Genomic DNA, 25,919 nt, shown 5'->3' on the forward strand with positions numbered 1-25,919 from the left:
ACTGGGGGCTGGCCCCAGCGCTCAAACAGCACTGGGGGTGCCCCCAATGCTGCGAGAGAACTCTCCAGCATCGCCTCCATCTTCTTCAGGAACATCCTCTTCATACGTCTTCTTCTGGCGCAGGCTTCAAACTTCTAGGCCTCGGGCCTAGGGCAAAGCCGACTGCGCATGCCCACCAGCCACAAGAAAATGGCCTAGAAGTTTGAAGCTTGCTCCGGAAGTAGATGCGTGAAGAAGACGTTCCTGAAGAAGATGGAGGCGGCGCTGAAGAGTTCTCTCGCATCATTGGGGATGCCCCCAGTGCTTCAAGAGAACTCATTTGCGTATTGACGAAAACCGGGATTTATACCGAACAGTGGCGCGGAGAAGACAACTAAAGGTAGGAGAAGAATAGCCTTTCTTAAGGCTATTCCGACGTGTTAGTGAGAAAAAATTGAGTTTTAATGATAGGACCCCTTTAACGCATTCAAAGAACAGATGCAAATGGATGGTGATCATTGCCGAAAGAAAAGTGGATCAGTTTCTGAGTTTCTGGATAGATGTGGAATACTAGTACTAGGTTATAAATTCATCTTTCAAATCAATGGAAGGTCTGAAAAGCCCTATGACCTATATCATAAGTGCTGTCAACATATTGGTTTTATTTATCCAAACCCGTTTGCCATTCCAAAGATATAATCCATTTAGTGTCGATGTAAATTAGGGTATACTAGCCACATAGGCAGTAACACTGTGGTTTTTCTGGGTGTGGGGTCTCTGTGTGCTATATATAGAGTGTTACCGACCACTTAGTTAGAATACCTTAATTTATATCAACAATAAGACTGAGGCCCCACGTTGAGGAAACACAGCTTTTTTGTTGCAGATTTTGCTGCGGTTTTTTGAGCTAAAGTCTAAGTTTATTGAGCAGATGGAAGTAGCATAAGAACACTTTATATATTTCCCATTACTTTTATAGCCATTCTTTGGCTCAAAGTACTGCAGCAAAATCTATAACAAAAAAATCTGCATTTACGCAATGTGGGGCCTCGGCCTAAAAGGGATTATATATTTGAAATAGCTGAATAGATTTGAATAAACAACATACCAAAATACTCAGGGTGACTGAAGATGTATGTCATTGGACTTTTCAGACATGGTGACAGTTGCTCTTTAAATGGATCTGCTATCTGGATGAAAAAAAAAAGTGATAAAAGAGCACCTAAAATATGTGTAAAGAGGTATAAGGAACTGCTTAATGAATGATAAATGTATTTCAACTACTTGCTGTATGTGTTGAATCCTGAAATGAAATTTTTACTGACTGTGAATTGCAGGATATGGAAACACTCAAGTTTTAGACAGATGGGTTACAGGATGATGACTTAATAAAATGGGTTTGAATTGAGCTCTCTCAGAATATAATGTATTAGCTGGAATGCTGCCATTTGTACCTTTCTGGGTGAGCTAGGAATGGAGCCGCCCTTACAGAATACCATAGTTATACAAGTTCTTATTCTAGACAACAATATCATTATATTCCATTGATCAAAACTGAGCTCCTCTAAACACGATCCGCTATTCCAGTCAGAATTCTCAGCAAATTAAATGTTTAAAGGGAACATGGCAAGTGAATTTGGGACTCTAAAGCACCAAATGGTTCTTAGTGATTTAAGCTAAGGCCCCCTGTAGCGGACCGCTGCAAAAAGCGCTAGGGGAAAAACCGCTGCAGACTTTTTGCTTCAATTACACCTATAGGAAAATTGCCAGCATTTCCATAGGTATAACCAAAAACACAATGGTTATGGAAATCACATTTCTGCTGTGCATATTTTGCTGCAATATGTGGATGGGATTCCAATAGACTAATCGAGGAGTCCGTGTTCTCATCATACTCATTCTTGGGACTCCTGCTGCAGTACACCTTAGTTTCAAGGCACATGTGACACTGAAACTAACAATACTATAAAGTTAATGGTATCTTATGGATGGAAAACTGAATATGGCTCAATTCCAAAGTTTCAACTGCGGCCCCATAGTAACTCATTCTGCGTGTATTATCCACTTTTTCCATTATTCCTTTACTATGCCATTAAAACATTATTTCTGTACTGTGGTATCATAATGAATGCTTCTAACATTATTGTACCATGTGTTCATTTGTTCAATGCTATGATGCCACAATGTACATGACGACCTCTTTATTTCCAATAATTTTGTGCTTTGCTGTCATATCTCCATCCCTGTATTGTGACATCACCATGTCCATATACTGCCATCACTGTAATGTAACCTCATTGTGTATAATGTCCCTGTGGACATTTTTCCAGTACTGTGACATCACTGTGCAATTACATCTGCACCGTGACATCACTGTGTGTAATATCCCTGTATTGCATGATCCAAGTGCATAACAGAGACAAAAGATATTATATATGTTCATGTTGTGATTTTGCTGCGGAAGGCAGAGTACGAACCCATTACATATTTTGTTATGGGACCCCATGGTTATTTGTTATACCCCTCTTAGGTGTACGTTTAATGGTGGATTGTTGAGAGACATAAGGGGGTGTTCATTGCTGTGATATTAGAAAACAAGGGGCCTATAGCTGTTCTTGCACTGTCCTCAGCTACCTTTGTCTGCCCCTGCTTCTATTGTATAGCAGGATCATTTCAGTCATTACCAACTTTTAACTTGAAGAGGTTGGACACTCCTATGTTAACCTCATTCATTAACAGGATGGTCACTTACTATGTGTGTAGATAGACAGATAGATAGATATTACATTTAAAAAAAACCCTACCTTCACAGCAATGAACGTGACTTGTACTTATTTTCCTAGGCTAATTGCATTTGTAAAGCTATAAACCATTGAATAGATAATGTTGAATGTCAGCATTCAGCACTCATATTCCCATATTGCTCTTCTAGACATAATATGCATCTCCAAGCATCTTTTGTGCCTGGAAGGATCTTACATTGTGTCTGTATTCATTGTGAGCCTGTACTGGTAATATTGAAGACCTCATAGGATCCCACTTGTCTCTCACTAGTTAATAAGTGGATACATCTTTACACTTACACTCACCGGCCACTTTATTAGGTACACCATGCTAGTAACGGGTTGGACCCCCTTTTGCCTTCAGAACTGCCTCAATTCTTCTTGGCATAGATTCAACAAGGTGCTGGAAGCATTCCTCAGAGATTTTGGTCCATATTGACATGATGGCATCACACAGTTGCCGCAGATTTGTCGGCTGCACATCCATGATGCGAATCTCCCGTTCCACCACATCCCAAAGATGCTCTATTGGATTGAGATCTGGTGACTGTGGAGGCCATTGGAGTACAGTGAACTCATTGTCATGTTCAAGAAACCAGTCTGAGATGATTCCAGCTTTATGACATGGCGCATTATCCTGCTGAAAGTAGCCATCAGATGTTGGGTACATTGTGGTCATAAAGGGATGGACATGGTCAGCAACAATACTCAGGTAGGCTTTGGCGTTGCCACGATGCTCAATTGGTACCAAGGGGCCCAAAGAGTGCCAAGAAAATATTCCCCACACCATGACACCACCACCACCAGCCTGAACCGTTGATACAAGGCAGGATGGATCCATGCTTTCATGTTGTTGACGCCAAATTCTGACCCTACCATCCGAATGTCGCAGCAGAAATCGAGACTCATCAGACCAGGCAACGTTTTTCCAATCTTCAATTGTCCAATTTCGATGAGCTTGTGCAAATTGTAGCCTCAGTTTCCTGTTCTTAGCTGAAAGGAGTGGCACCCGGTGTGGTCTTCTGCTGCTGTAGCCCATCTGCCTCAAAGTTCGACGTACTGTGCGTTCAGAGATGCTCTTCTGGCTACCTTGGTTGTAACGGGTGGCTATTTGAGTCACTGTTGCCTTTCTATCAGCTGAAAGCAGTCTGGCCATTCTCCTCTGACCTCTGGCATCAACAACGCATTTCCGCCCACAGAACTGCCGCTCACTGGATGTTTTTTCTTTTTCGGACCATTCTCTGTAAACCCTAGAGATGGTTGTGCGTGAAAATCCCAGTAGATCAGCAGTTTCTGAAATACTCAGACCAGCCCTTCTGGCACCAACAACCATGCCACGTTCAAAGGCACTCAAATCACCTTTCTTCCCCATACTGATGCTCGGTTTGAACTGCAGGAGATTGTCTTGACCATGTCTACATGCCTAAATGCACTGAGTTGCCGCCATGTGATTGGCTGATTAGAAATTAAGTGTTAACGAGCAGTTGGACAGGTGTACCTAATAAAGTGGCCGGTGAGTGTAAATCGACGTGTTACAGAATTAAGCGCCAAGTGGATTTAAGAAAGGTATCTGAAGTACAAATTCTTTTTTCATTTTTTGACAGATAAAAAGGAACAAAAAGAGACTGGAAACTTTCAAGCGTGGAAAACATCAAAGTGACAACCTAATATCTTTTAAGAAATCGACATTCATATAACATGAAACAATACATTATAGAAAACTGTGACTTTCATTGTGTTCAAGGTCACTGGATTTTTTTTAATACAATTTTTTCACTTTAATTTGATAATAATAACTCAAAATATTATTCCCACATAATTTTTTTTGTATAGTTTTTGATGTAGCTTTTAGACGGAAAACCATGAGTGGATGCTAAAGAGAAAAGAGGGATAAGTCTTTCATATTTTTCCTTCTTTATCCCCTTAAAAGGGTTGTCCATGAATTAAAAACCCTGGAGGAGGCCAGGGAAGGGGAAACATAGAAAAAAAATACTCCCCTGCCTCTCCTGTGTCTGCCGCTGCGGTCTGATCCAACGCGCTGGTGCCTGGGCTGATAAAAATTTTGAGCCAATCAGTGACCTCAGCACCAACAGGAAAGAAACCAGTGACATGACTCTGGTTGAATGACCACAGGATAGAAATTGGTGGCCTCCTCCAGGGTTTTCAAAATTCGTAGACAACCCCTTTAAAGACCAGCCTATTTTAAACCATAAGGACCAAACTTTTTTTTCTTGTTTATTCATTGCTGAGCTATAACTTTTATTTTTCCTTCAGTGTAGACATATCTGTTTTTTGAAGGATAAAGCAATGGCACCATTTTTATGTACATATAATTTATAGATTAGCTTTTAATACTTTGGCAGGGATGTAAAAAAGAACACAAATCCAGCAATCCGATAGTTATAGTATAGCAATTTACTATGTGGTAGAAATAATAAGTTGACTTTAGTATATTGGTCATTATTAGAGATGAGCGAACAGTGTTCTATCGAACACATGTTCGATCGGATATCAGGGTGTTCGCCATGTTCGAATCGAATCGAACACCGCGTGGTAAAGTGCGCCAAAATTCGATTCCCCTCCCACCTTCCCTGGCGCCTTTTTTGCACCAATAACAGCGCAGGGGAGGTGGGACAGGAACTACGACACCGGGGGCATTGAAAAAAATTGGAAAAAGTCATTGGCTGCCGAAATCAGGTGACCTCCATTTTAGACGAATAGTGGATTTCAAATCCGGGTCATATGAGAATGTGAACTTTGTGACTATGAGACAGGGATAGCTGTACAGGCAGGGATAGCTAGGGATAACCTTTATTTAGGGGGGAATGTTATTAAAAATAACTTTTTGGGGCTCTATCGGGTGTGTAATTGTGATTTTTGTGAGATAAACTTTTTCCCATAGGGATGCATTGGCCAGCGCTGATTGGCCGAATTCCGTACTCTGGCCAATCAGTGCTGGCCAATGCATTCTATTAGCTTGATGAAGCAGAGTGTGCACAAGGGTTCAAGCGCACCCTCGGCTCTGATGTAGCAGAGCCGAGGCTGCACAAGGGTTCAAGCGCACCCTCGGCTCTGATGTAGGAGAGCCGAGGGTGCACTTGAACCCTTGTGCACCCTCAGCTCTGCTACATCAGAGCCGAGGGTGCGCTTGAACCCTTGTGCACACTCTGCTTCATCAAGCTAATAGAATGCATTGGCCAGCGCTGATTGGCCAATGTATTCTATTAGCCTGATGAAGTAGGCACTGCTTCATCACGCCAATACAATGCATTAGCCAGTGCTGATTGGCCAGAGTACGGAATTCGGCCAATCAGCGCTGGCTCTGCTGGAGGAGGCGGAGTCTAAGGTCGGACCTGAATGGAGACTGGTGTGGAGCGATCTTAGACTCCGCCTCCTCCAGCAGAGCCAGCGCTGATTGGCCGAATTCCGTACTCTGGCCAATCAGCACTGGCTAATGCATTGTATTGGCGTGATGAAGCAGTGCTGAATGTGTGTGCTTAGCACACACATTCAGCTCTACTTCATCGGGCTAATAGAATGCATTGGCCAGCGCTGATTGGCCGAATTCCGTACTCTGGCCAATCAGCACTGGCTAATGCATTGTATTGGCGTGATGAAGCAGTGCTGAATGTGTGTGCTTAGCACACACATTCAGCTCTACTTCATCGGGCTAATAGAATGCATTGGCCAGCGCTGATTGGCCGAATTCCGTACTCTGGCCAATCAGCACTGGCTAATGCATTGTATTGGCGTGATGAAGCAGTGCTGAATGTGTGTGCTTAGCACACACATTCAGCTCTACTTCATCGGGCTAATAGAATGCATTGGCCAGCGCTGATTGGCCGAATTCCGTACTCTGGCCAATCAGCACTGGCTAATGCATTGTATTGGCGTGATGAAGCAGTGCTGAATGTGTGTGCTTAGCACACACATTCAGCTCTACTTCATCGGGCTAATAGAATGCATTGGCCAGCGCTGATTGGCCAGAGTACGGAATTCGGCCAATCAGCGCTGGCTCTGCTGGAGGAGGCGGAGTCTAAGATCGCTCCACACCAGTCTCCATTCAGGTCCGACCTTAGACTCCGCCTCCTCCAGCAGAGCCAGCGCTGATTGGCCGAATTCCGTACTCTGGCCAATCAGCACTGGCTAATGCATTGTATTGGCGTGATGAAGCAGTGCTGAATGTGTGTGCTTAGCACACACATTCAGCTCTACTTCATCGGGCTAATAGAATGCATTGGCCAATCAGAGCTGGCCAATGCATTCTATTAGCGTGAACTGAGTTTGCACAGGGGTTCTAGTGCACCCTCGGCTCTGCTACATCAGATTGCTACATCTGATGTAGCAGTGCCGAGTGTGCATCAGATGTGTAGTTGAGCAAAACTGACTCAGCACTGCTAAGTCTCTGCATTCGCATAGGAATGCATTGGCCAGCCTTCGGCCAATCAGCGCTGGCTCTGCCGGAGGAGGCGGAGTCTAAGGTCGGACCTGAATGGAGACTGGTGTGGAGCGATCTTAGACTCCGCCTCCTCCAGCAGAGCCAGCGCTGATTGGTCGAGTTCCGTACTCTGGCCAATCAGCACTGGCCAATGCATTTCTATGGGGAAAAGTTAGCTTGCGAAAATCGCAAACTGACAGGGATTTCCATGAAATAAAGTGACTTTTATGCCCCCAGACATGCTTCCCCTGCTGTCCCAGTGTCATTCCAGGGTGTTGGTATCATTTCCTGGGGTGTCATAGTGGACTTGGTGACCCTCCAGACACGAATTTGGGTTTCCCCCTTAACGAGTTTATGTTCCCCATAGACTATAATGGGGTTCGAAACCCATTCGAACACTCGAACAGTGAGCGGCTGTTCGAATCGAATTTCGAACCTCGAACATTTTAGTGTTCGCTCATCTCTAGTCATTATGATTGTAGTGGTATTAAATATTTTTTTTAATGATAACATTTTTTAAATATTATTTATTTAATCATGTTTAATAATCAAGGTTGAAAAATGTGATGCCATTATATTTTTTGCATTGTGGGGGCATTTTAAACTAAATTCTATTAAAACGTATTTTACCGTTTTATACACTTAAGTTGCAGTTTCTATTGACCATCACAACTAAGGGATTAAAAGGTTATGATTAGAACTAGAACATTCAATCCCAGCTGTTGAGCTATTGTAATGGGATCCCAGGAGTCAGTAACCACCACGGTGATCACTCGGATCTATTAAAATAGTCTAAATGGTTATTAACTTTTTAGACAACTTGGTCTGATTTAATAGAGGATATAATTCTAGGCCAAAATGTAATGTACTTTAATTTAAGATGTTGCTATTTTCTACCTCAAAAAATCTAAAGTTGCTATTACTAGGTGACTCCATTCTAGCTAATTTGCTGTTCACTCCCTGCTACCAGGGAAGGTCCATCCATTGTTTAAAAAAGCAAGACCAACTCAGGCTAAGGCACCATGTAGCAGGCCGCAACAAAAAAATGATGCAGAAAAAACAGCAACATGTTGTGGTTTTTCCGGCAGCGCTTTTTACGTTAAGTCCGTAAAGGTTTCCTATGTGGACTTTCTGGTTCCATTATACTTATAGGTAAACGGTCAGCAATTCCATAGGTATAATTGACATGCTGCAATTTTCCAAAACCACAGCGTTTCCATTGAGGCTAAATCGCAGCGCTTACGTTACGTGAGGCCCCGGCCTCACAGTGAATGTAGGAGGGAGGCCCTGGGCTTTCTTCACACAGTAAATGGAGAGGGGAGGATTGCACATAGCTTTCCCAGCTTCTACACTGCACAGAAGTTTCTCACAGGTCAAAGAGAGTGTATTTGACTCTAACTGGCTGCTATTATTATTATTGATGGGACATTAGCCATAGACAGTAAGCAGCTTTCCAGGCTATGCTCAGATCTCTCTTATCTTGTGCCAGGGAACTTTTCAACTGCATCATAACTTGAAATTTTAGTGTATTGTCCCTGGTGCTTTTATTTTATGGTCACTTGAGGTTTTCTCTGCTATTTGCTATTTTACAGTACAGTTACTTCTGGCAGAATTAAATGTGAAGAAACCAGTTACTACCAGTAGTAATTATAATGCATAGGTAAGACAGGTAGACTGTTCCATACTGTACATACCCGCAACCTTAGACAAAACTGCAATAAACACTGCAAAAAAAAAAAAAATGTAGCAGAAATGTATCGTGTTTTTTACACAGCGCTTTCCATTGAGTTTTTGCTGAGTTTTCCACATCAGACTTGTTATACCTATGCCAAAAATGGCAACCTTTCTGAAGGTATAATTGACATGCTGCTTTTCCGCTGTGGAATTTTTTCTGCCGGGTATGGATGGGATTAGTGAGAATCCTATTGACTTTGCAGGTACTGTAAAACGTCCAAAATGCTGCATTTTCGCAACATAGGGCTTCAGCCTATATATATTTTTTTTAAGTTTATAGTGCAATATGGAATGCCATTTGGTATTGTTTATAGCATTCTATATTGTTTTCAATGCAGCATGCTCTAGCAATTCCCCATAGGCTCCTCTATAGGTATATAGTAAAAATGTTATACATCTTCAAAAAAAATAAATAAAATAAAATAAAATAAACAAAACCGTAAAAAAATCATAATGCTTGAGATTTTTTTTTTTTTTTTACAAATGTTTAAAAAAAAAAACATTGAAAAAAAAGTGTGTGTCTGTGTGTGTGTCTGTGTGTGTGTGTAAGAGAAATATAGGGGAGAACAAAGTACCGGTAGAATGAAACTACTAGAGTCATTATAGACCAGCAAACACCTCAAAAATAACTTTTATTTTGATTCTGGATATAGGTAACACCTCCAGATTTTAGTAGAGATAGAATACACGTCCCATTAGGCTAAATCCACTATACACAAAAAGTGAATCCTCACATGCACTTTACTAAGCTTCTCTGACATAAAGTAGGGGTATTGCAGCAAGTTCTATGGCTTTATCCCTTTTTCATGCTAAAAGCCATTTGTCACAGCGTTCACTAAACATGTTCTTTACTTTACAAATTGACCAAAGGATTATTTTAAAATGTCTTGCTGTCACACTATCAAATACAATCGTTTGTGTGGTTAAAAACGCAGCAGGAGCAACTTGAAAAGCGAAAATGTCAAGAGCTGCATACAATTTCATACTATTTTTGACCCATTGAGGCGATAAAGTAATTATGTATAATTCTTCACAATACTAAGCCTGGAATTCTCGGTTCTGTGAAATCTTAATAGCTCCTAATGGCAGTGTACAGTCTTCAGACGTCTGTTTGCAGTCTAGCAAATAACCACACAAAGACAGCAAATTTAGTATTGCATGCTACTTTTCGATTCTTTGCTGAAAAGCATGGGTAACAGAGTGAGACATTAGGACTTGACCAGCTGTAAGATGGTGAATGCCAATTATGAATCCTTGCCTACTATTACGGGAAGTCTTGTTGTGTATTGCAAAACAAGTTTGTAGCGACATGTGAAATGTAGAAATACGTAGAGAAAGATCACTAAATTGACCCTTGTGCGTGTGGAGCAGCGATTTGTCTCCACTCACTGTTTTTTGATCACATATAATCTGTGTATGTCTATACTTCAGGGCAGTGTTTCTTGGACTCCAGGAAGCCATAAACCCTACAGTCCTGCAGGGACTAATCTCCTCTCTGGCAGTGCTTGCAGCCCTATAGGTGGAGTGAGTGGAGCACTGGTCATGCAAACACACTGGTGCTCCATTCACTTTCAATACCTCAGCCTCTTGATCACTGGGGAACCTGGCAATTGGACCTCCAGCATTCACTTGTCAATACCCTTTAATGGGGCTGTCTTCTTTCAGAAACAGTGCCACATCTGTTCATGGGTTGAGTATGGCATTGCAGCTCAGCTCCATTGAAATGAAAGGGGCTGGGCTGCAATACCACATTCAACCCATGAACAGATGTGGCGCTGTTTATGGAACAATGAAACTATATTTTTCTAGTAATGAAAAATCAGTAGAGTCTTAATGGGCAGTGAGTTCTCTGACTATCTAAGCCTTTTGTACATCGTATCCTATCAGTTTTTTGCTGCTAATAGCCCCATATTTGGATTGTCTATCTAAGGCATGGAGTATGTACAATAAGGAGTAGTCTTCCCTCCTCTTCTATCCATTCTAAGTACTACTGGTAGTAACTGGTTTCATTACATGTATTTCTGCCAGAAGATCACTGTAAAATATTTTAAAAAAAAAAAAATAGCTGAGAAAAGCCTAAGAGACAATAATGCAGGAAATCCAAAGACACTAATCTGCAAATACAGGGTATGATGCTGGAAAGATTCCTGACACAGATAAAGAGAGCTATGAACACAATAAGAAAAGTTGCTTACTGTCTAGTCTATGACTAATACATCATCAGTAATAACACAACCAGCTATTCAGAAAGAATTCCACTCATTCTGACTTGTAAGAATCTTCTATGCAGGTAGAAGCTGGAAAAGCTTCACTGAGTGAAGAAAGCCCCTCCCTCCTGTAATCACTGTGAATACATCTTGCTTTCTTAATTATATCAATGGTCAAACCTTCCCTAGTAACAGGGAGTGAACAGCAAATTAGCAGGAAGAGAAACACTGAGTGGAACTTTAGAGGGGCTTTTGTGGATGAAAACAGCAACAATTAAAGTGCATTAGCTTTTGTTCCAAAATCACATACTCTATTTAATGAGACTAAGTTGTCTAAAAATGTTGTGACCATTTAAAGAGGACCTGTCAAAAGGGCGGGCCTTACTGCTCAGCATCATCGCTGGGCTGTGAGAAATGCCTCCCCTGACAGGTCTCTTCCATAGTCTTGTACCGTCTGGGTTGAATGGGGGATCCTCACAGTTCAGAGATGATGCTCGGCAGTACAGCCAGCTCTTCTGACAATGGAGTAAAATTGGTGCCGAAACTAACGTCACCGATATGTCTGGCACCTGGGCATTTACCAGTACAGCTGACAATCAGCACATTGTTAGCTTTCTAGCTATATACGTATATATTACCGCCGATCTCTGATGACTTGAAAGATCCAAGTGTATTGTAGATATATGGACCAATGTTCTTATATGTTAATTTGGGCAGTCCTTATGACTTTAGGTGGGATAATTTCTTTTCGATTATTTAATGTTACTACCAACACATTACAGATCCTTAATAAATGCCTATGGAAGGTATTACACAGCTATGCATTACACATATAATTTTATTTCTAGACATTTCGAAACGATCAGCACATGCATCACTATGAGCCGGATGACCTTTACTAAGAATATCTCCTGGAAAGTCAAGGTTTTTCATAAACCTTAGAAACATTCTTGCCCTCTACGTCTGGGAAATCACCATAGTAACAAGCAAATGTATGGGCTACTCCAAGCATCATTGAAGCATGCAGTATTACAATGTGTTTCTGCTCTATTATGCACTGTCCTATACTAATGACTACAACCTGCAAATCTGGATAGAGTGATTTAATGAAATAGCAAATCTCTCGAAGTGTTGCTGTGGCCACAAACATATTTAAAGGGATTGATCGGAAAGTGTAATGTGCCTGTACTGGCCACAGCTCACTGCTTGTGCAATACTAACCAAGTTAGGTTACCTAGGATTTAAAGGGGTTTTCTAGGTTACAAATATGACCAGTACTCCCACCAATCTGACATTGATAGCCTAGCCTAACAATAACTAGCAATATGATTAACACAGAAAATCCCTTCAAAAGAAACCGAAACAAAGATCTTCTTAAAGAGGGAAGGTTTTGGAGAGGTTTTATTCTTATTTTACTTGTCCAGAAATGCAGATGGTTGAGCACCTGCCAAAGATACTCCTAACCTCAATTTTAAGCAGGAATTCCATGATGGTGCATGGTTGTGATCTGTCTGATGATGGGATGGGATGGTGGAGCTTCTCTTCTTAATAACAGCAAAGCAGTTAAAGATAGAGATGAGCGAACAGTAAAATATTCGATATTCGATATTCGTTTCGAAGAGCCCCTCAATATTCGATTATTCGAACGAATATCGAACCCCATTATAGCCTATGGGGAAAAAAATGCTCCTTTCAGGGGATCCCACTCTTCGACTCAGGAGTGTCACCAAGTCCACTATGACACCGCAGGAGTAGATGGAGCGAATGGATGGGTTTAGTGCAGAGCTGTGTGTGTGACAGGAGGAGTAAGTAGAGGGATGGTTGGGTGTAGTGCAGAGCTGTGTGTGTGACTGGCATTGATTGGCCGAATGCTGTACTCTGTATGGCATTTGGCCAATCAACGCTGGTCAATGCATTCCTATGGGAAAAATTCAGCTCGCCATATCGCAAGCTGACAGGGATCCCAACCAGATAGAGCCCCAAAGAGCTGGGTGAGTGACATTCCCACCTAAATAAAGGTAATCCCTAGCTAACCCTGCCAGTACATCTATCCCTGTCTCACAGTCACATAGTTCATAGTCTCAAATTAACCGAATGTTAAATCCACCATTCTTATAATTTGGAGATCACCTAATTTAGCCAGCCAATTCCTTTTTCCGATTTTTTTTCGATGCCTCCGTTGTCGTAGTTCCTGTCTCAACTCCCCTGCACAGTTATTGGTGCAAAAAAAGTGCCAGGAAAGGTGGGAGGGGATACGAATTTTTAGTGCGTTTGCCTTGTGGTATTCGATTGGAATCGAATACTTTGAACGGCCTGATATTCGATCGAATATCTATGTGATCGAACAGTGTTCGCTCATCTCTAGTTAAAGAGTATAGTAGTCAGAAAAGCAGCCTAGTTCTGTAATTTTTTTTACAGCACTATTTTAAAATACTGCATTGCATTGCACAAATTCAGCTCTATGTATGTCCTATGTCAAATAAGACCTGGTTCACATCTGCGTTTCATATTCTGTTCGGGCAGTCCACTTGGGGACCCCCTGAATGGAATACCAAACACATTACAAAACAGTTAGCTAAGAAAGCACATGGACCCCATAGACTATAATGGGGTCCATGTGTTTTCTGTGTAGTGTCCGCACAAAACATGCAGAGAGAAATGTGGTGTTCGCAGTTTTTTTCTCTCCGCATGATTCGTGTGGACGCTAAGCGTAAATGACACAGACCCCATTATAGTCTATGGTGTCTATGTGCTTTCTTAGCTAACTTCTTTTTAATGCATTTAGTATTCTGTTCAGGGGGTCCCCAAGTGTACTCCCCGAATGTAATACTGAATGCAGATGTGAACCAGGCCTAAGTCATTTACATCCATTGGGTACTCCATCACAATGTCTACCTAAAATTGACAGATGAAAAAAAGGAAGACTATTTACTGAGCTGTTTTCAATTTTAAAGCAATGGACACCCGACGAACCCCATTATAATCACCGGGGTCTGTGGGCTCAGTGTGTATCCGCTATTATGCAGTATAGCATAAGCAATAATCTTTTTAGCAAAAATAATTTTTCTCAGTCTGTCAAGCCCATTATAACAATGTTAACAACCAGTGACATCCATAATGAACACCTACACATAATCACCATCACCGCTGAATAAAACACTCCTGGTAATGTATGTGTAGCTCTGTATTGACTATACTGATCTATCAGACACTTGGCTACAATACAGTTTTTCCAGCTGCAATTATGTACTTAACAGCAACTGCAATTTGTACAGTAAGTATGGTGAATTGCACAATGCTTGTCAATGCCATTCACAAGCGCAAATACACTGGAGACAAAGGTCAAAGCTGAGGCAGGCATCATTTCACAAAATGGACTACATATATATATATATATATATATATATATATATATATATATATATTTATTTATTTATTTATTTCAAAGTCATTAGATATCATGGAGAACCTTGAGGATGCAAACCTAAATATAAGTAACTAGTTTATTAATGCTATATCTAGGATCCTACACATAAGATGAAAAAGTCACCAAGTTCTGTGACCATATGATGAAGCTTCCACACTTGTCATTTTGATGGAAGCTTATATACTGCAGTGTTAGCAGCCAAGACTAAGAATAGATTAAAAGAAAAGAGAAGTGAAACCATTCCTTTATTCTTCCCGAACCATTCCTAATATTGCACTATATGAAAGCACCCTTAGGCCCAGGGCCCCAAATGGCATAAATGTCGTAGTTTGGCCGCAGTGGAAAAGAAAGTGTTGTTCTACAGTCCCTGCAAAGTGGCAAATCCCATCCACACATTGGGAAAAAATATGTGCAGAGGACACGCTGCATCTTCCAAAACCATTGCGGGATAAGCTGTTGTACAATACATTCATCTGTGCTCACTGTGATTCTTTGTATTCCAACAGCTGTATATTGTAAGATTCACTGATACAAGTGTTGATGACTCATGATTGTACTGTGTATAGTACATGTCACTGTCACTTTAAGGATCCATTTCACATTGCGTCTTTCCCATTCATTTAATCCAAATCCATTTAATGGGTGCAAGAAACAGATGCCAACAGTTGACCATTCGCTTATATAGGAATCAGCGTAAAAAAAAAAATCCATTTCTGTCCAGTTTTTTGAACACCACAAAAATGTTGTATCCATAAAAACATACAGACACGACTCTGATTTGTTTCTACATAGGTCTCTAAGTAAAAGGATGTAGATGTAAAAACTGTGATATGGCCTTTTTCTAAACATGAACAGAGTTTTGTGTATTCTGCAGACACTTTCTGAAAAAGGTGATGTATGTTAAACAGCTCTTATTTTGTGGTTCCCAATGGATCTGCACTATTCAGAAAGCTCACAACAACCAGACGTTGCAATTCTTTCCTGATGTATACAGTCATCATATTCCACTGGTTTCTGCTTTCTTTGGGTGAAAATGAGACAACACATATGGCACATATGCTAGATATGTTCACCTAACATAATGTGAACAGAGACTTACAGATAGCAGCAACAAAATATAATACTGTCAAACATTTTACTTGGATCAGTTATAGAGGAAAATATGTTTGCATCTTTAGGAGAGATAAGTGAAAATCGGATAATGAAGAGCGTTCTGTTGTGGCAAAAAAAAAAAAAATGAAATTATGTTAACAGCAAAAAGTATGTTAAATAAATGATCAGAAAGTAAAAGAAGGAATTACCAAAAGGGAATTACCAAAGTAATTAGATCTGAACATCAGATGACATATCATTGTTTCCAGAGGGGCTTTTCTCTTCCTCATCTCCTAAATAGCGCTCCAGCACAGTCCTAATATTTAGCAAGTCATTCATTCTTTCTATCATAACAGTAATAATGGGGTTAAAGATATTTCTTGAACTTTTCCCAGTTACTGTACATAGTAGCATGGAAAAACTGTACATACTGTTGTAGCCTAAAGCCCAGGTTTTTTTAGATGAGAATATACAGTATACAGATGTAGCATTTCTTAAGATCAAGTCTGGCATGTTGCTGGCACAATGTCTTGCACCAGAAACAAGTCAGAATTTTTAGCAGGAGCTACATGTCAAATCAGATGAATTACCTCTGCTATAACTGTTACCTACTTGATATTTTAATTTGTTTATGATTTGCATTAATTTCTGTACGTTATAGAAGACAACTTCAGCAATTCTCAAGATTAATTGATTTAGCCCCATAAACCCTCCATCTACTTTTCCCTTAAGGCGGGGTCCCACGTACCGTAAACATAACAATTGCTTTACAGTACCTGCAAAGTGGAATTCTGGCTAATCTTATCCATATATTGCAGAAAAATATCTGCAGTGGACATGCTGTGATTTTGAAAAACGTTGCATTTGTGTAAATCGCAACATTTCAATTACACGTGCATCTCAATAAATAAGAATATCATCAAAAAGTTTAGTTTTTTTTTTATTAGTAATTAAATTTTAAAAGTGAAACACATATATTATATTGAGTCATTACAAACAGAGTGAATTTTTTCAGGTGTTTCTTTCTGTTAATGTTGAGGATTATGGCTTACAGCCAAGGAAAACCCAAAAGTCATTATCTCAAAAAATTTGAATATTATATAAGACCGTAAGACTGTGAAAAAAATTATTTAACAGAAATGTTGGCCAAATTAAAAGTATGTCCGGAAAATTCCCTTTAGCAATGACCTTAGGTAGCTTAGCCTCCTTGTGGAGTGTGTCATTGACTGCCTTCTGGACATCTGTCAAGTCAGCAATCTTCCCCATGATTGTGTCGCCTACTGAACAAGACTAAGGGTGCATGCACACTACGTAACGCCGGGCGTGTATGAGAGCCGTACACGCCGGCGTTACAGCAGGGCTGCCGAACACTTCCCATTCACTTCAATGGGAGCGCTCGTAAACGCCGCTGTTACGAGCGTTCCCATTGAAGTGAATGGGAAGTGTTCGGCAGTCTGCTGTAATGCCGGCGTGTACGGCTCTCATACACGCCCGGCGTTACTCAGTGTGCATGCACCCTAAGGGAACTTTTATACGCTTAGGAAGCCTTTGCAGCTGTTTTGGGTTAATTATTCTAATTTTCTGAGATAATGACTTTTGGGGTTTCCTTGGCTTTAAGCCATAATCATCAATATTAACAGAAATAAGCATTTGAAAAAGTTCACTCTGTAATGACAATATAATACATGTGTTTCATTTTTTCAATTGAATTACTAAAAAAAAAAAAACTTTTTGATGACATTCTAATTTATTGAGATATATTTGTATACCTACAGAAACGCTGGCATGTGTGGATGGGATTAGCCAAAATCCCATCCACTTTGCAGGTACTGTAAAACACTTCCGCCACAGCCAAAATGCTGCGTTTTTACAATGCGAGACCCAGCCATAAAGTTTTTAAACAGCCAGACAAATCATAGGTGTGGTAAAACACTTCAGATTGTGAAATGTGCAGAGAGCAGATATTCAGAGAAGATAAGAAGCCAGTGTGAGCCTCATACACATTTACACCGAGACCCTCCACCCATTATTGAGTGAATACTAGAATGTGCACTGTCATGGCACTGGAAAATGAACATGCTGCTTGGCAAGACATCAAATATTACAGTTTGGCTCAGCTGCTGCAAGTTGTAATTTTGTCTGCAAGACATTTCTTTTGCCTTGCATATTATGTACCTAACATATTATACAAAAAGATACAAGGTATGATGTAACACTGCCTCATTCTCTTTAAAGAGGACCTGTCCCCAAGTACAAAATGCCAATGTCATAAATGTGCTATATATATATATATATATATATATATATATATATATATATATATATATTTCTGATTCTCGCTGCGCTCCTCATCAATTTGCTGTCTTTATTTTTTAATCTCTCCACAGATTGAAAAGATATCATATATTTCGAATAGGTTTATTTCTTTCTTTATTTGCTTCCTTATATAGCGACATCATATTCCGCAGCTCTTGTATTATGTATCACCATTCATACTTTACAAGGATCCCCTAACAGACGCTCAGGAGATGTCATGACTAGAATCCAAGCCTGCTAAATTATTAGAAGGGCTCGCCCATCCGCTAACCAGTTTATGTTCACTATTGATTGTATTGTAACCTGTGCTATTTCTGGTGTCATATCACCAAGTTAATGATTGTCACTTGTAGTACTAGCAACTGTTCCCAGCTTCAGAAGTCTTGTCGTGTACTACTACTAAATGTGAAAATCATTGACCATTGACGTGTACTCTGTTCTGAGAACTGCAGCAATAAAAATATTTTCTATGGCTATGCAATATTAGTTAAAGGGGTTTTCCAACCGCAAACAGATTTTTCATACTGTTGACCTACCTATAGGATATGTGATCTGTGTGGGTCTGACACCTGGAAACCCACACAGATCAGCAGTCTCCTGACACTAGAGACTGGTACAGTGGACTGGTAGCATGTGCAGGCTGCTTCTATACAAGTAATAGGAATGGCGCTGCAACCCTGTTCACTGCATAGTTGTGATCCAAGAAGTTGCAGTGTCACTCATATTACTTAAATAGGAGCAGATTGCGTGTTCTCCCGATCCACTACACAGCTTCCAGCAAATGGAGGTTGCAAGAAAAGCTGATCTGTACAAGATCCAGGTTTTCGAGCCCCACATATTATGTACTGATGGCCGCTTTTGTGGATAAGTTAACAGTATGAAAAAAAATTGAGGCCAGAAAACCCTTTTAGGCTAAGGCCCCCATGTAGTGGGCTGTAGCAAAAAAGCGCTTCGGGAAAAATAGATCGCAACGCATCGGTCTTTTTCCTGCAGTGCTTTTCACAGAAATTTTGCAGAGGCCTCACGTCGCATAAGTGTTGCAGTTTGGCCATGGCAGAAATGCTACATTTTACACTCTCTACAAAGTGAATGGGATTCTAGCGAATCCCATACATAAATTGCAGAGAAACAAGCACAGCGCACCATTGCGGTTTTGTAAACGCCAGCGGTTTCCCTATAGATATAACTAGAAATGAGCGAGTACTGTTCGGATCAGCGGATCCGAACAGCACGCTCCATAGAAATGAATGGATGCACCTGGTACTTCCGCTTTGACGGCGGCCGGATGCTTAACCCCCCGCGTGCCGGCTACGTCCATTCATTTCTATGCGAGCGTGCTGTTCGGATCGGCTGATCCGAACAGTACTCGCTCATCTCTAGATATAACAGAAACCTCTGCAGATTTTCTGTGAAAAGCGCTGTAGGAAAAACCATGATGTGTTGCCGCCATGGTTTTCCCACAACGGCTTTTTGCTGCGGCCCACTACATGGGGACTCACAAGGGTTACTAGTGCAGAAAACAATTATCATATACAGTACCCTATAACAAAATTCTGAATTAGAATTAGGATCCTCACCTATTACAGTAGAAAGTGGTTAAAAAGAGCACCTTTCACTCCAGGAGACCTACCCTTTCTTGCATATTACAGATACATCTTTGATCTGCATAGGTATTGTGTAATGCTTAAATTCACCTGTGGTGGCACTGCTGGGAAACTGATTTTTTCCCCACAGGTAATAAATAGCATTTAGACTCATTTATTTCTATGGCCCGATATAAATGTTCATGGTTTAGTGTTCAGGCTGCAGAAATTAATCGCAAAATATGGAGCAGGTCCTATACCTCTCCGTTACAGCAGCTCAGTTCATTCATTTAAGAGTATGGGTCTGTGAAAAAGACAAAAACCAATCCCTATGCCACCCGTTCCTTTTTTACAGAGCCATACACTGTCTACGGTTATGTGCATAAAGTCTTAACAGGTATCCCTAGGAATATATAACACTGAATGCCTAAACTGTGGTGAGATTATGGGGAGCCATAGTTGCTCCACTGCAAGGGAACATGGGAAAAATATGCAAATCTGTCTCCCAAGATGTAAACAGGGAGACAGTGCCCCTGTTATGCCGCCCTCTAATGGAAGCACCCTGAGGTGCTTCAGGGTGCTTCCCATAGAGGGCGGCATAACAGAGGCACTGTCTCCCTCTTTACATCTTGGGAGGCATATTTGCATATTCTTCCCATGTAACTGTGGTGTTAAAATGATTCTACAAGGAATCTTCCAAGCTTGGTCTCCAAAAGTAGATCTCAGAAACCATAATTGAGGAACTAGTTGTGTTTTCTTATTCTTATAGCACTGCTCCCATACATAGATTTCTCAGGGAAAGTTTCTTACATTGACCTCTGTGTAGACAATTGCTATGCACTATTAGAAGGCTGTCCAAAGCTGAGCAATCTTTCTGGTTTATAGGATAGTAATAAAAGTTTCACAGGACGAGTATACTCTGCAAACTTGCTATGTCGACAAGCCCATGAAAGGCAGGAAATGCCGCACATACAATCAAACATAGGTTTCTATAACAACCAATTTTATTATTGGTGTAATTTGAGGAAGCTATTCTAGAAAAGAGGAGAAAAAAACGAGAAACCCCCATTCATCAGAACATTTTAGGATTTTTTTTTTTTAAATCAAAATACTGCAAGCGACTAACACGAACGGATGTAAATACACTTGAAAGTTTTGTTGGGTAAGTATTGCCCTACGTCTACAACTTGTGCAGTGAGGAAGAACAAGGCATTTACTGTATATAAGACTGTAAGGATCTTTTGATCTCTGTCCATTAGAACTCGAGTCTTTTCTTAATTGCTCTGTGATGTGGCTGTGTAATGCTATGGTGGTGTGCGGGCTTACACACATTCTTAAGACAGACAGAAAAACATTTTTACAGACAATAGATAAAAAGCTTCTTATTCTCAGCCGCTTTCATGCAATGTTACTTTGCACTAGCTTTCACACAGCGGAAGCATTAAGCAGAAACGAGAGGTGAGCTTATGAACGAGACATCATTGTCTCTCTGTGATAATTAAGTGCCAAGACAGAAGTTTCTTAATTTTGTGTATGCTTGAACTGAATTCGGAGAACAGATCTGATACCTTGCAATGCTTGTCCAGTGCTAATTGTCACTACGATCCCTCATTACATTAACCTTGTCTCCGCACAGCAGTGCCTTAACAATTCAATGAATAGGCAATTTGTAAATGCAAAATCACCAGCCTTGAAAAAGTCAATAGAAACAGAAGAAGAGCATTTAACAGCCTAGACAGAAATCATATGGCACATTACAACATTATTGCTCAGGCTCCATGGCAACACGCACTTGCCTTGTTATTTGCAGTAAATCGCAGCATTACTGCAACACCAATGTTTCCCCATGGGAAAGAAAGTTGCAAGCAAAAAAAGCCTTGAGGAGGGGCTCATTGTTTTGCCTCACTGCTATTTGCCTGTTCTCTTTGATGAGGACAGTCGGTCACGCGCCATTGGTGTAGAGGTCACCACTGAGACCTATCATTGGCCCTCAAACAGCAAGTCAAAGTACACCATCAACTCAGAGAGGCAGCCATGCTGACCGAGCAGCTGGCACTGGAACTGAGGAGTTAGACGGAGTTCACATTGCCAATATCAAAATCTGTTACACTGATCCGTCATGTGTACACATTCTGTCGGCATCTGTCATCATTGATTTTACTATTAAAAACAAGCCATAGGGCTTTTTTTCTGTCCTCTTTGCTTACTTTTAAGCATACTGCTGTATTTTCCAGAATATCATTGGTACTGTAAAATGTAGGGTTCCCCAGCAGCTAAAAATGCCACATTTTCCCAACATAGGGCCTTAGCCTTAGGGCCCTTGCACAAGATTGAGTCCCGACTGTGGGAAATGCTCTATTTGTGGGCAGTGGACCCGAACTGAACTAGGCCGTGTCAATAGGAACCACTGCATCATAGTTATGATGCAGAGAGCTCCCACACAACTTAATCGCTGTTATGTCAGTTCATTACTGTAGTGTTCAGGAGATCACTGCATCATGACTGACTATGATGCAGTTGCTCTTAGGCCTGGTTCACATCTGCGTTTGGTACTCCATTTGGGGAGTCTGCTTGGGGGTCCCCCAAACGGAATACCGAATGCATTAAAAAGTGGTGAGCAATGAAAGCACATGGACCCCATAGACTATAATAATGCAGTGTTTGCACAAATCATGCAGGTAGAAAAGTACTTCAAGAACTGCTTTTCTCTCCGAATAATTCGTGCAGACACCGCGCAGAAAACACACGGACCCCATAATAGTCTATGGGATCCGTGTGCTTACATTGCTCACCGTTTTTTAATGCATTCGGTATTCCATTCGGGGGATCCCCGACACTAGTTCTGCCATTCAAGGGAGCTGCCATTCTGTTAGCAATGTGTTTAGTTCTTTGTAATAAAATATTACCAGGTTGTTACAAACACACAATATGATTCTTAGTTCAAATATTAGTGAAAAGACTTTGACACACATACAGTATATTACATTCATATAATGTACACCCCAAATACTCTATTAACAACATAAAAAGCAAAGTGAACAGATGGATTTCTTTTAAATATGGAGAAAGCAAGTGTTATGACAACAGACAAGACACAGAAAAGAGCTTTACTTAGATCATAATTAACTACTAAGGATTGAGGAGTCAAGATATAAAGCACACACTGGCACTTGGTCAAGAAAGGACGAAAGATCTTTAAATGTAATTATAAAGGTATAAAACAAAAGTCAGTATTCACTGTGGCTCTTTGTTGTTGGAAAAGCTGAAAAAAGACGGAAAAGGACAAAAAGTATTGATGTCTTTAATGACTGAACAGCTAGGAATAAAAGTGGACCCTAAGGGTGCATTCACATGTAGGAAGTTGGCGCTGATTCTGGCACGATAACTTGCGGCAGAATCAGGGCTGAAAAAAGACTCCCATTGACTTCAATGGGTTCCGTGTGGTAAACGGAACATATTGAAGTCAATGGGAGTCTTTTTTTCAGCGCTGATTCTGCTACGAGTTATCATGCCAGAATCAGCGCCAACTGCCTACATGTGAATGCACCCTTAGGGTGTGTTCACATGGAGGAAAATGGTGTGGAATTTCAGTGCTGAAAAAAAAGCCTCCCATTGACTTCAATGGGTTCCTTTTATTGCAGAAAAAGGAACCCATTGAAGTCAATGGGAGGCTTTTTTTCAGCGCTAAAATTCCACACCAAATTCCTCACCATTTTCCTCCGTGTGAATGGACCCTTTAAGGGAGTTTACCATCTCACCCAGTATATTCAACTACCAACACGCTGTTGCAGAGCACATTACAGTGATATATAACATACCTTTATTATTTGTGTGACTTTTGTAGATGAGGACAACTTTGAAGCCTTATGCAAATGAAGCGATTGGTGCACTGGGGGTGTGCCTTCAATTCCATGGAACACTGCTCTTGTCACCCAGCTACTGCCTTTGCCATCCTGTGCAGTGACATTTACATTGCCCATCCTATTTGAACAGTCACAGCAGTCCTTACAATGCCCACCCATAATTGCCTCATTTGCATAGGACATATTCAAGCATTACCATTCATCTTACCACAAACTATGCTAATACTGGAAAATGTGATACAGCTGTGATATGAAAACGTGGTAGAGAAGTAGAGGAAATACTGTATATAAATCAACAACATGATGGATGAATACCTTCACAGAAGTAATGAACACAGCATTGAGAAGACTTCAGAGAGAGAGAAACAAGACAAAAACACTAATCAAATATTCAATATGACAGCTCATAATGATAATATATAATAAATATATAATATGTATTATAATATACAATATAATGTTAAACTCCTGTTTTCAAGTGAGCCTTCCATTCACTTCTTGCAGTGTCCAGAAAGGTAAACTATATTACAACATACTTTTTTTTTTTTTTTTTTTTTACTATAGCACATTTCCTTTTTTAATGTTATAACATTGACCATCTTCCTAACACTCACCTTACTTTGCAAGCTCTTGTGCCTTTCACAGTCCACACAGAACATGTAAGAACATGCTGTAGCTTCTATCACCCCACCCTACAGCTGCAAAGCAATATCAATAATCTGCTTTGTGTAAGGAGCTCCTTAACCCTCAGCGGATCACATGGAGTCTTCAGTCATGTTTCATGTTTTTCCATAATCAATAAGAAAATATCTATCTATCTATCTATCTATCTATCTATCTATCTATCCAGTGGCGTAACTAGGAATGGCGGGGCCCCGTGGCGAACTTTTGACATGGGGCCCCCCCTCCCCAAACCGATGCCGAAGACCTCGACTGACCCCCTCCTCCGCACTCTATTATGTCCCTTAGTAAGCCCTGCACACAGTATTATGTCCATTAGTGGCCCCTGCACACAGTATTATCCCCAATAGTGTCCCCCGCACACACAGTATTAACCCCTATAGTGTCCCCTGCACACACAGTATTAACCCCTATAGTGTCCCCTGCACACACAGTATTAACCCCTATAGTGTCCAATGCACACACAGTATTAACCCCTATAGTGTCCCCTGCACACACTATTAACCCCTATAGTGTCCAATGCACACAGTATTATTAACCCCTATAGTGTCCAATGAACACACAGTATTAACCCCTATAGTGTCCAATGCACACACAGTATTAACCCCTATAGTGTCCCCTGCACACACACTATTAACCGCTATAGTGTCCAATGCACACAGTATTATTAACCCCTATAGTGTCCAATGCACACACAGTATTAACCCCTATAGTGTCCCCTACACACAGTATTAACCCCTATAGTGTCCCCTGCACACAGTATTATCCCCAATAGTGTCCCCATATGTCCCACTGTGGACACCTATAAACATTTATTATACTCTGGGGTCTGAAAAGACCCCAGAGTATAATAATCGGAGACCCGGGGGATTAAAACCATTAAAAGAACAGAGATAGTTGCTTACCTGTTCCTGTCGGCTGCCGCTCTTGTCCAGCTTTAATGACGTCAGACGTCACATGACCCGGGAAGCTGGCCTGGGTCATGTGACGTCAGACACGAATGACGGAGGCCTGGCAGGATCGTGGAGAGGTAAGTAACACTGTTTTTTATGTTACCTTACCTCTCCGGTCCGCCGATCATTATACTTGGGGGTCTGCAAAGACCCCCGAGTATAATGATAGCCTCTGTGGGCCCCGCGGTGTCACTTGCCGATCCCGGCCCAGCCAGGATCGGCAAGTGAATAGGGCCCGTAACGGACTTAAAAAAAAAAAAAACGCAGCGGTAGCGGCTGTCACCGGGCCCCCTAATGGCCCGGGCCCTGTGGCAGCTGCTACTGCTGCTACCACGGTAGTTACGCCCCTGTATCTATCTATCTATCTATCTATCTCCAATCTATCTATCTATCTATCTATCTATCTATCTATCTATCTATCTATCTATCTCCTATCTATCTATCTATCTCCTATCTATCTATCTATCTATCTATCTATCTCCTATCTATCTATCTATCTATCTATCTATCTATCTATCTATCTATCTATCCATAGAAATTTAAATCAAGAAAAAAACCAAGATACTTGGTTTTTTCCTTTGTTTATATTCTATTGGTTTTGTAGACTGGTACTTGGTTTATCTTTTTGGGGTACTAGCTTTGGTTTTCATTCATATACATAGAAATTTCCCAGATTTTGGCAGTATACTTGTTTTCTTAACCGGTATGGAATAGAACGACTGTTCATGCTCTTCTATTGACTCACATTTCATTTCTGGTATAATTGATTTTCTAGGATATAAGATGAGATGCACTTACACTAGGATTAAGTGATCTCTCTAGGGACATATTGACTGCAAACTTACTATACGTCTGTTTACCTG

At 40.8% G+C, this 25,919-nt stretch overlaps 1 protein-coding gene across 3 annotated transcripts in view; it reads right to left on the reverse strand.

Annotated features, from left to right (window-relative positions):
- ATXN1 (ataxin 1) overlaps positions 1-25,919 on the reverse strand; it is a 491,098-nt gene that overhangs the window by 412,324 nt on the left and 52,855 nt on the right. The window lies entirely within an intron of this gene.

The sequence above is a fragment of the Leptodactylus fuscus genome, chromosome 4 (genome assembly GCF_031893055.1).
Source record: "Leptodactylus fuscus isolate aLepFus1 chromosome 4, aLepFus1.hap2, whole genome shotgun sequence".
NCBI lineage: Eukaryota > Metazoa > Chordata > Amphibia > Anura > Leptodactylidae > Leptodactylus > Leptodactylus fuscus.